Genomic DNA, 11,642 nt, shown 5'->3' with positions numbered 1-11,642 from the left:
CTTAACTATGCTAAAGATTATCTTTTTTGTGGCAGATTGTTTATTTTTTGATGAGCCTAATTACTGATTTTCTAAAAGTAATTTACATTTATTACAAATACATCTTTTAAAATGTGACAGATAAATGTTGTTCCCATAATGTATTATGAAAAAAGTTACTATTTAAAAACACATTATTTAATTTGAAAGATGAATGGCAAACATCATTATTTTTTTTCCTGCAACACCTGTGCCCTAAGCTCATTAAAATGTGTGATTCCATGTAGAGCTGCTAGAAACGGGGAGTGAGGGGGGAATCTATACCATATATATACCCTAAAAATAAACTCGGTATGCAAAATTGAAGAAAGGCATCCTACTTACTAATGTAGCTCAACTAATTTTATATTAATATGTTTCCAACTCCATTTACAATTGGCTGCAAGTGAGAACAAAAGTAGGAGAAAGAAATGTATTTGCTGTGCAATGTGTCCACCCTATAATCACAGTCTCCATCAGCATGCAGTAAAACTGACCATTAAGGGAGACTAACTGCAATTCCATAAACTGCTTCAAAATAAGTTCTGTTGGAGCCAATTGTGCTGCCTTTCTGCCAACCTCCACAGAAAGGCTGGTAGAGCCTGGCTGATTTTGTTTTCTGAAAGGGGATAAAGGCTTGAAAGAAACACTACTCTGAGCATGACATCATGTGACTGTGACCCTCAAGTCACCAGTCATGCTGAGAGCTGGAGCTCTAGAAGCTCTGGCACTGGAGACTCTGAGAAGTCTGCCCTGGATGCGCTCCACCCTTTTTGATACTCTGGGAATTTCTTCCTTCCTTCACAAGGACATAGAATTGAAATGACACGTAAATGCTTAGCAACTCCATCTTTAATCCTGGGGAAGTGAATGTGCCTATGGACCTGAATAGCCCTCACATTTTGCAAGCAGGAGCAATGTGAAAAACTATCAGGGAAGCGGCTGTGGCTCAATCAGTTGGGCTCCCGTCTACCATATGGGAGGCCCTGGGTTCATGTCCTGGGGCCTCCTTGTGAAGGCAGGCTTGCCCACATGCTGCAGAGAGCCACCAGTCCACAAGCACTGTGGAGAACCAACTCAGCAAGGTGACGCAACGAAAAGGGAGACAAGCAAAAACACGGATGAGTGTGCAGCAAATGGACACAGAGAGCAGACAATGGGCAAGCCACAATGGAATGGAAGGGAATGAAAAAAACAAGCTATCAGTCAGCCTGCCTGCCATTCAGCATTATTTTGCTGAGTCCCCACAAGGTCTGCCCCAATCTCAGGCAAAGGGAGAAGCAGCCATGTTTTACCTCTGTACAATTCATATCACCCCCCCCCCCAAGTGACTTGTTATGAGCCTAGGGCCTTTCTAAAAAGCCATATTTCCTGGTTCTAGTCATCCCATCATGTGGACAAAACATCTGGATGCCTGAGTTTTCATTAGCATTGGGTACCTGGGTATAAATATTCGCATGTTGTTTAAGTATTTTACCAACCAAGACAGATTATTTACTCTCAAAATGCTGACATGCTTTCTGGGTTAAATGTAAGGCCATACATAGTAAAAGTATCTGGTAAATTTGAGGTTCATGTCTATAAAAGCTTAACTGTTGTCATTGTTCTCCCTTACAAGATTCTAAAGAGCAAAAGAAAATGCTCTGCCTTCTTTAAACCATTTGAAAGATCATAGTTGGGATGTTGTTTTTCTCTAGATAATAAAATGCAACAAACTCAGTTTGCTTTTTTTTTTCCAGAAATAAGTTCTCAGATGATGCAATTATTATAATGTGATCCTGAAAAGATATAACTTAGAATATCAGATACAGTCTGCAAGAATAAGGTTTTTCATTTACTTTTTCCTAATTAAAAATCTACTGAAACTGTGAGAAATTTTAAGATGATCTAACACAGTGTGCATTTGCAGCAATTTCCAAGCACACTGCTGTACCTTTAGCTATTTTCTTTTATGTGCTGTGTTTCTATAAAAATAGAGAGGTCAGTTACAGCAAATCACATCAAATGAAAGGTAACTGTGTAGATCCAGATACTTCTGGCTTATTTGGAGGAAGCCAATAATGTATGTCTGGAGTGCCTCCTACGACCAGCCTAAAAGCTATACTTTACATTAATCTTTTTGCTGTATTCGGACAGTTATTTCTTCATAATCCTCATCATGTGATCTTTAACGAATGGTTTAACCCTAAACTTCAGGCTAGATATATCCTGTGGTTTAAAAATTTAACTCATCACATTCAATGTGTACTTTTTTTTTTTCCTTTTGGCTTGCTTTGGTGGTTGGGGTCTTGTCTTACTGGGTTTTTGTTTGGTTGGTTTTGGTTTTGGTGGGAGTTATTTTATTTTATTTTGATTTTTGTTTTTGTTTTTGTTTTTGGTAGAGGTGAAAGCTGTATTTACTTTGGATGTTTACATTTCCTTTAGAATATTTAACTCCGTTGCCTTTCCTACTTGGTTTGTAAACGTGATAGTTGGTGGTCTGTGGATTTTATATTATAGGTAATTATTTTAATTTATGTGTGCTCAAGTATACACATAGAGTAAAAAGTGCTGCTACTTAGTCTTTACCCAACTGAAAAGTCTGTAAGAGCAGATTCTCATGCAAACAATTGGCTTGACACATAAGTGATATTGCCCAATGCTAGCCAAATAGGTTTTAAGAAACTGCTTTTGGTAATTGTATATTAATTTTTCACTAAACCATGCAAGTATAATAATCTTACCAAACTTACCTTTAAAATCACTTTAATAAATCAGGATTTTTTTGGATGTGAAATCTCCTTTATCCAGCATTGCTGTATAACCAGCCCCATTATGCTAAGTAACAAAGATTTTGCCAGGCATCACCCAAGCGCCGGCATGCATCCGTGCAGAACCCCTCCACATTCCCACCCCAGATGTGCCGCAGCCAATCTGGGCTGCCTGTTTCCAAGTGGACCAAGTTGAAAAAATTGATTATCCAGAGAGAATTTAAATGCCAGCATTTAGGAAAACCAGATTTTCCTCACCTAATGATTCCTTAATCAGTGGCCAGATTTCAAGTGAGTCATGCCCTCAGCATTTGGACAATACACTACCCTCTTTCTTGAGTTACTGCATTGTTTCACCATACCAAATTTTGTCCCATCTGTTTCTGCCTGTCTTCCCGTGTTCCTGATAACTTTCTTTCTCTCCCCAAATCACTTTTTGCTAAAGTTTCTCTGCTTCTTAAATGGGTAGCAAGATAATAGGAAAAAAGAGAGCAGGATAAGAGAATGAGAATATTTAGTTCCAGCAGGGCAGTCAAGCAACCTGACATCAGATTTCAGAACTCAGTGTGCTTTGGGAGTTGGTAGGAGGACATGAAGTAATTGCATCCTGCACTGCCCAAACCTGGAATTTAGGTTTCCCTCATATTCAACTGGTTTCTTTCAGCCACTAGAAATAGGCAGAATAGATTGAGTAGAGAACAAATTTTTATTTGAGCCATCAGATGCATGAAAATAGTTGTATTATTCTCATTTCCACAATAGTCTCTGCACCTTAAATTAGTATTTGAGCTAGAAGCCTCTTATATCCCTTTATAAACAAGGTGTTGGAACATTTGCAATTATTACAGTGTTATGAATATTTCACCACTATGTATTAGTAGAATTGTTTAATATCACACATTAAGTCACTTGTAGGAAGGGTTAAACTTGAGTGCACTGGTTTCCAGTCCATGAAGTCATTCTTAATACCTTGCTGCATCATTTGGCAGCCTCACATTTTCATATTGATTTGAGGTTATTTTGAGTGTTAAAAAGTGAATTCACAGGCAAAAGAATGGATAAGATCCAGGAAAAAAAGGTCAAACCATACTTTTTCTTGTTTCCTTTAAAATAATGTCTTTTTTAAAAAAAAAACAATGTATTTTTCACATTTAAGATTACTGCTTGAAATGACTATTAAAATCGTTACTCATATTTTATGTCTCCCTTTATTTCAGAACATTAGCAGGTAGTTCCAGTGGCAGCCATTGATGATTCCTCAAAGGGCTTGGTTTTGCAAATGGAATAGACATTTCTGAAACCTTTTCTTGTCACTTTTTGTTTCTTGTAGAAAAGCCTGGCTGTAACTCAGGGGTGGCCTCCTACTTCCATCCTGGGCTGGTCTCTGGTTCCATCGTGTCACTGCCGTTTTTACCTTGAGCTCTTTCAAGATGAATCTCCCTTCCAAGTGCAGTTCGTCCACATGAGCCTTATGGTCTGGACGTGTGCACTGCTTCTCTTTAAGTGATCGCCTTTGAAGTTCAGCAAAGCTGCTTTTTCTCCCATGGATTCCTGTCCCGAGCTACCTCTACCAACTCTCTCTCCTGAGAATTTTCTGTTTGCCTCTTCCCTTCCTGACCTGCTCTTTACAGTTCTGCAGTTCACCAAATTGACGGGCCATTAAATTCACCTGTCTGGAATGACCTCTGCCATATTTAACCAATCTCATGTTTCAATCTGGATTTTTTTTCATGGCATGATGCCTATGTTTATCGAAAGAGATTTACCTAAAAGGCCACATTTCATTTGATTATACCCTAGAGAAGAAATACTGGTTCTTCTTTCAAAATTGAGCAACTTTTAAAAGCGTCGTTTTATTTATTTTTATTTAGAAAATAATAATCTATGCAGCACTTCAAGAAACAACTACATAGTGTTGTATATTATAAACTGGTGACATTCTATTGAATTATGTATGACATTTTTTGTTTTTTATGCTTCTTGAGGTGGTAATGAGAAAAAAGTTTTTTTTAAAAAAAGTGTGCCTTGCTGTATTTCTTATACCATTTATTAAAAAGCTGCTTTCATGATAAAATTATGTTGGTTTGAAAGGAGAAAATAGCAAGGTTAAGATGTGTGAATAATTTCTGTATATATGTATAACCAAGTACAAACATTGATGTATAATGACAGTATAAAATGCTTTCATGTTTGTGATGTCTAGTGACGTGGAAAATATAAGCCTTAAATCCATTAGATTGCATGGTAATTAGAATTGGCATAATAAACATAGTTTATTGGGGGAAAGTAAAATTGCTGATTTCTTCTATCTGTGTTCTTTACCAAATTCTTGCTTCTGGTTCTGGAAAAATATAACATGTAGGAGCTTTTAAAATGTCTATATTGCATAAGAGGCTTACAGTTATTTAAACTAGAGACTGGACATGAAGGCTTCACATTTTTCAAAGTCTTTCTGTTCTCTATAAATATCTTGAAAGAGCAAATGATTAAATTCTAGTTCCCTTAAACCAATAAAAATTTATACTATATTTTTATTCCTTCTTATCATTCATGACTTAGAGTTGGATTTCAGGATATCTTGTATGTCATATTTATTTTACATAATTCTTTTGAGTGGGTTTGGTAGAAAGATGGTAGGTAGATATGGGAAATTTGACTGTGACAGATTTAGTTTCTAGATTTCAGGTATATTTATTTTGTGTAAAAGAAATTAGCAAAGAAATATTCCATTTTGTCTTTATGGATGCTTGTTAAATCCAGTATTTAACCTATATCCTAATTCCTACTAAAGTGTCTGACACACAGTAGGTGTTCAATAAATATTTGCTGAACAGAAGTCTTGAAGTAGGTAATATGGATGGTGTCTATCTCTTCTTATCAGGACACAGACACACAACTAGGAAAAAGGTATAATACAATATAAAACCATACACAATATGGAATCAATTTATATGAAAATTCTAAAAGGGGAAGGACTGTGTAGAGTTTCAGAGTCACAGGAATAATAATCCTTCATTTAAGAAATAGTTCATAAATACTTTTTATGTGCAAGGCAGCGTTCTAGCTGCCAGGGATGCAATGGTGAACAAAGAGACAAAGACACAGCACTCAGGAGGACTACATCAATAAATATACAAGTGAGAGGCAGGGGTTGTCCTGGACGTGAGGAAGAAACAAAACCTCATGAAAAGAGGTAGCGAGAAGTAGCATTAAGGGACAAGGAGGAAGGGAAAGAGTAAAAAGGGAGGAGAAAGTTAGACAACAGGAACTTAGCGAGGTTTTATTGTAGAGGTAATAGGAAATAATGTAAAATTGGGAAGACTTAATGGTGAGTCCTTTAAAACATCAAATTGGAGCTTTTGTATGTTATAGCTGTTCAAAAAAGAACATTTATAGAGTCTTTGTTTTCACCTGGTTTTATTTAAATATTAGTACTTTATTAGTACCACATTTAAGAACATTTAAAAAATACTTATTATAATACTACTTTAATAGCTATTTATATTTTTATACAATCCTTTTCCCATACATATTTCTCAATGGATGAATCATTCTACATTCTGGAAAAGGTAGTGATTTGTTGAAAAGGGGTTTTAGGCAGACATCTAGTTGCAATGTTTAGAGAATTACAGGGGGGAAGAGATTAGAGATAAAAGCCTTGTTAGGAGGTAGCTGTAGAAAATAAGCCAGGTTTGTTAAAATAATGTAGTGCACATGTAGTGGCCTCAGATGTAGAAAGACACCAACTCTTATAGGGTTTAGAAATACCTAAGAGCATTCTGGACCTGTGTTAAGATATGACATTGTTTTAGATACTGAATCAACCAAAATTTTCCTTGGGTAATACCTAAAGTAGAGTCTACATCTATGGATAAAACAACCAAAGAAAAAAATAACCAGGATGTTCTATTTACCTGTTATGCTATCACTAAAGACCTTGAAGTATCTAAAGTATTTGTTCATCTTTATCTGCTTAGTGTGAAGACCAGCTTTGTAGAATGACCTTTAGATTTTTTAATACCTTTTCAGATGGGAAGAGAAGGAATAGCTTCAACCTCTCACTCCATGCAGGCTCCACCTCCTCAGTCACCCTTGAAAATGGTCACAGAATGTGCCCAGAATCTGCCAGTGACAGTAGCTCGCTATCTGTTCCACTGTTGGGCACGTCTCTATATTAGAAAGTTCCTTTTTAGGTTGCTAAAACCTGCGCTGACCCCCTCTCCTTATCCTTTAACTTTTACTCATTGGGCCTAGTTCTGGTTTAATGAGCGACTCGGTGTATTTCTATTCCCTCTTTCACGTGGCAACCTTGAAGATAATTGAGGCCAGTTACTCATCCACTCCCAACCACTATGATTTCTATTCTTCGGTTCCGTCAACTGCCCTGTATATGTCATGATTTTCAGATCCATTTCATCCTGCCTGAATGTTAACCGACAGAATCATTTGAAATGCAGGAACTGTTTTCATCATCATACATGTAGAAAAAATAGCAGAACATTTAAGTGCTAAGTTTCCTCAAAAAATATATATTCAAGATATATGTTTATTCTATTATTGTAAATTTCAATAAATAAATAAATAATCCACAACTTCCTTCAGTGGCTCAGTCCGGTGCCTGAGTCATCTTGATTGCCTTCCTTACATCAACTCCAAACATAACCTGTTCCAATATAAGCCATTTCCCACTTATTTATTTAGTTAGCATTCGTTTAACAGACATTCATTGAGTGACTACTTGTGTGAGGCACTGTTTGGCTTCAGAAATACAAAAGCAATTAAAATGTGGTCTCTGCCTCCAAAAGGTTTACAGTTTTTCTTGCCTATCATGTGTTTGAATAGGGCAATCGTGACTTTTCTCCAAATTAATCACTCCATTAATTTTGTTTCCTATAAAATGTCTTTACATTTAGAAAATCCAGTGAGCAAAGCAGTTTGCAAAGTGATCTGGATCTGACTAGTAGAAGAAGAGAAGTGGATATTTTTTGTATTTAAAGGTTTTAATTATAGGAAAAAAAGTATATTTCAAATTTCTGTTTGCTAAATGATGTACAACTTATATAACAACAGAACCATATCAATTCAGGGCTTTTGAGAACCTGAATTTGATAATTTTGTTGTGTTTTGTTCATCCAGATTAGGATTTACTCATTCTAATTCCTGGGAACAAAGTAGATAAAAATATAAAAGCAGATTGAAACAATCCGGCTCTTTCATAAAATTCAAATTGCTTTAATTTCCAAATGAAATTGGTGTTACTTTAGAATTTTTAAAGATACCTGATTTTTCAATTATATATTCAAGTATGTATTTCAAAATTTTTAAATTTGAAGCAATTAAATTTGCAACTGTTAATTCTTTTTTCTACATATGCTCTTTCCAACTTTTTTTGGAAGATCTTAGACCTACATAAATGTTGAAAGACTAGCACAATGATATTTGCATAGTTCTCACTCAGATTCACTCATTGTTAATATTTGCCACATTTCCTTTCTTTACACACACACTTTTTTACATGGGTGAGCCACTTGAATTTAAATTGCAGATCATAACACTTTATCCATAAATGCTTCAGCATGTATCACCTAGAACAAGGCATTCTTCTACAAATCCATAATGCCATTATCACATGCAAGAAATTTAGCACAAGTAGTATTTTCTGATAGTCCATATTCACATTTTCCCAAATGTCCTAATAATGTCCTTTCCTAGTGATTTTTAATTTAATCCAGTATCTAAAGATCATGAAGTGCTTTTAGTTTTTTCATCTCTTTCATCTTGAATAGTTCTCCCACTCTTTTTTTTTCTTACTTAGATTTTTCATAACATTGACATTTCAGAAGAGTCCAGATCACCTTTTAGCTGAATGTGTCTATTTCCTCATTAAGAAACTCAGGGTAAACTTTTTAAATCAAGTATTCTACACATATTTGATATTGTGTTTAATAGCCTCTTTTAAAGGATTCATAAGAATTAATGAATCATTGACATTCTTGATTTGTCTAGACATTAACAACTTACCCTGAGAACTTATGCTTCATTTTTCTAAAGCAGGAGTTGGCAAACTATGGCCCTCAAGCCAAATACATCCCATTGACAATTTTTGTCTGGACCATGAGTTAAGAATGGTTTTTAAATTTTACATGGTTGGGAAAAAAGAACATTTCAGGACACGTGAAAATTTTATGACATGCAAATTTCAGTGTTTGTGAATAAAGTTTTATTGAAACAGTCACATTCAATATTTTACACATTGTCTATGACCGTTTGCACTACACCTGCAGAGTTAGGTAATTGCAAGAGAGACTGCAATGCTGCAAAGCCGAAAATATTTACTATTTTGCCCACTATAGAAAAAAGTTTCCCAAACCCTGGTCTAAGGTAGTCTGTATTCCAAATTTTCATTTGCAAATTCAGTGTAACTTATAAGCACCTGCAATAGTTATGTCTTATTTCCTAGATTTTATTGCATTCTCAATTTCAGTTTCATATTACCTTAGAAAAATAAAATGTACTTTCTTGTATTTAAAGATTGTTCCACATCCACAATTGGTTTAGGGTTTAAAATTTAGTTCATTTTATTACTGCTTGGCTTTGATTGAATTAATGAATTAGTCAATTACAGACTAACTCATTAGATCAATCAGAACCATCAGGAAAATTGACACAGCCTACACTTCAGTTTACCAATAAACTAGAATCTTTTCTCTAAATGTTTTTCTTAAAAAAAAAAAAAAAGCAAGGAATTTAAATTCAGGCCATTTCAGAGTCTGTTTTTCACATTTATTTTTCAAACAACCAGGGTAAAACTGATAAAAATTATATGAGGTTCACCTTCATTTCCCGAATGCTTGTCATAAATAACAATCTGAGTTTACCAAGGAAATAAGTATTACCACAAACCTTGCTGTGGCCATAGGTGGACACTCTGACTGAATAAATGTTCAAGAAGTAAAAGCCCCTACTTCCTTTTTTCTCTCAATTCTCCTTTGACTGTTCTGCTCTCTTCCATTGCTGCATGCCTACGTAAAGAATACTCAAGAAGTCTTTCAGCCACTTCCAACTTCTTAAAAAGCAACCACATACCTTCCATAGAGCAATGGCCTCATAATTTGTGACTTGCCACTTATTTGTGTTTCCAGAGTAAAATAACAAAATAAGAAGATGATGTGAGCAGGTCAGGCCCTCAATAGTAAAGTTTCTCTGGCAAAGGCATATTCATCAAAACCTTTAACCCATTTTGACACTTGATTGAAGGGCCCTCACCCAAGCAGAATTTACGCAGAGTTTATTTGTACTTGTGTTCTGAAGTAAATCAGGTCCTACATAAAGCAACTTTTCTCAGTCTCTTCTTCCCTTGCAGGCACACAAGTTGATGTACACATGTGTGAAAACGTTCCAGGCTTTTTTGCCAAGGTGTAGGGAAGACTCCACCCCCTTTTCACCCACCCAAGGAGGGTATAGTAACACAGCTGAATGAAGTCTATTGCTCTAAGGGCAACTTTGAGGCATGTGCAATTTGTACGTAATAGCAAATCATTCGTAAATATTGGTACTTTATTATTAACAAATCCCTTGTGATATGTTTGAAAACTGCCAATGTGGAGGTCGGCACTCTCTTGCTTGAAATGAGGAGCCCCAAACCTGGGTAAGGACTCCCAGACAAGAGTACCAACCTCACTGTGTGCGGACACAGCCCTGGATGCCACAACCAGGAAGACCTCAAGCTGCCTGGTGCATTCTTCAGAAAAAGTGAAAATAATTGAAGGAAATGTAAAATGCAACCGAACTTGGTGCCAAATTTACACTGGAGAAATGGCCAGTTCTGATAATTTGACTCAGGTAACTTCACTCACTTTTTAATCTAGCCAGGCATAAGATATAGAACATGAAGGGTTTTAGATGTGTGCAAAGCCTTTTACGGCTCTACCATTTAAACTGCCTTTAAATGAACTTTATAGGATGTGGTATCACTCTTTCTCCTTCATTCATTTTATGTGGGAAATTTGGCCTAGGATCACTGGGTGTGAAATGTGATGTTTTTTCCGCACAGCCAAAACGTATAACAATAGATTTTATTCATTTAAAACACATGAAGGGAAGCAGACTTGGCCAGTGGTTAGGGCGTCCGTCTACCACAAGGGAAGTCCACGGTTCAAATCCTGGGCCTCCTTGACCAGTGTGGAGCTGGCCCATGCGCGGCCCTGATGCGTGCAAGGAGTGCCCTGCCATGCAGGGGTGTCCCCTGCGTAGGGGAGCCCCACGTGCAAGGAGTGTGCCCCGTAAGGAATGCCACCCAGCATGAAAGAAAGTGCAGCCTGCCCAGGAATGGTGCCACACACACGGAGAGCTGACAAGGCAAGATGACACAACAAAAAGAAACACAGATTCCCATGCCACTGACAAAAACAGAAGCGGACAAAAACAAGAACACGCAGCAAATGGACACAGAGAACAGAAAACTGGGGCGGGGGGAAGGGGAGAGAAATAAATAAATAAATCTTTAAAAAAAAAAAAGAAACAATGCTTATGAAACATTTTTGTCCTTATTAACACTTAACCTGTCATTTTTTAAAAATCACGGCTCTCTATAAACAAATAGGCCATTACAGACATAAAACAAATATTATTCAGGAAAATTTATTCAAGGACTTAAAATGAGTGAAGGCATTAGGAACATAAAAATGCATAAGATCATCTTTAAATCCCAATATTCCCTAGCCACTGGTTTATAAAAAATACCCTAAGGTTTATAGAATTAGGCTGGTTCTATTAGTTGATCAAGTTACTTACACTAAGTCAGCAATTCAAAACAAATAATTCCCTCTGTGTGTGCGTGTTTGCTTGCTTGAAATAGGTTTCATTTAATTTAAA

At 36.2% G+C, this 11,642-nt stretch overlaps 1 protein-coding gene across 10 annotated transcripts in view; it reads left to right on the top strand.

Annotated features, from left to right (window-relative positions):
* The window catches only part of AKAP6 (A-kinase anchoring protein 6), a 635,729-nt gene extending 630,125 nt beyond the window's left edge, over positions 1-5,604 (top strand). For 9 of the 10 annotated variants that reach the window (XM_058293576.1, XM_058293584.1, XM_058293582.1 and 6 more), the window contains one exon: positions 4,099-5,604. The gene's annotated coding sequence lies outside the window, so the exon portion shown is untranslated. Of the gene's footprint in view, positions 1-3,985 lie in introns of all 10 variants that reach the window. The other variant, XM_012529179.4, reaches the window with a different exon arrangement.
* Positions 5,605-11,642: the final 6,038 nt, after the last annotated feature.

The sequence above is a fragment of the Dasypus novemcinctus genome, chromosome 3, assembly GCF_030445035.2.
Source record: "Dasypus novemcinctus isolate mDasNov1 chromosome 3, mDasNov1.1.hap2, whole genome shotgun sequence".
NCBI lineage: Eukaryota > Metazoa > Chordata > Mammalia > Cingulata > Dasypodidae > Dasypus > Dasypus novemcinctus.
This window is presented reverse-complemented; position numbering and strand designations above follow the sequence as displayed.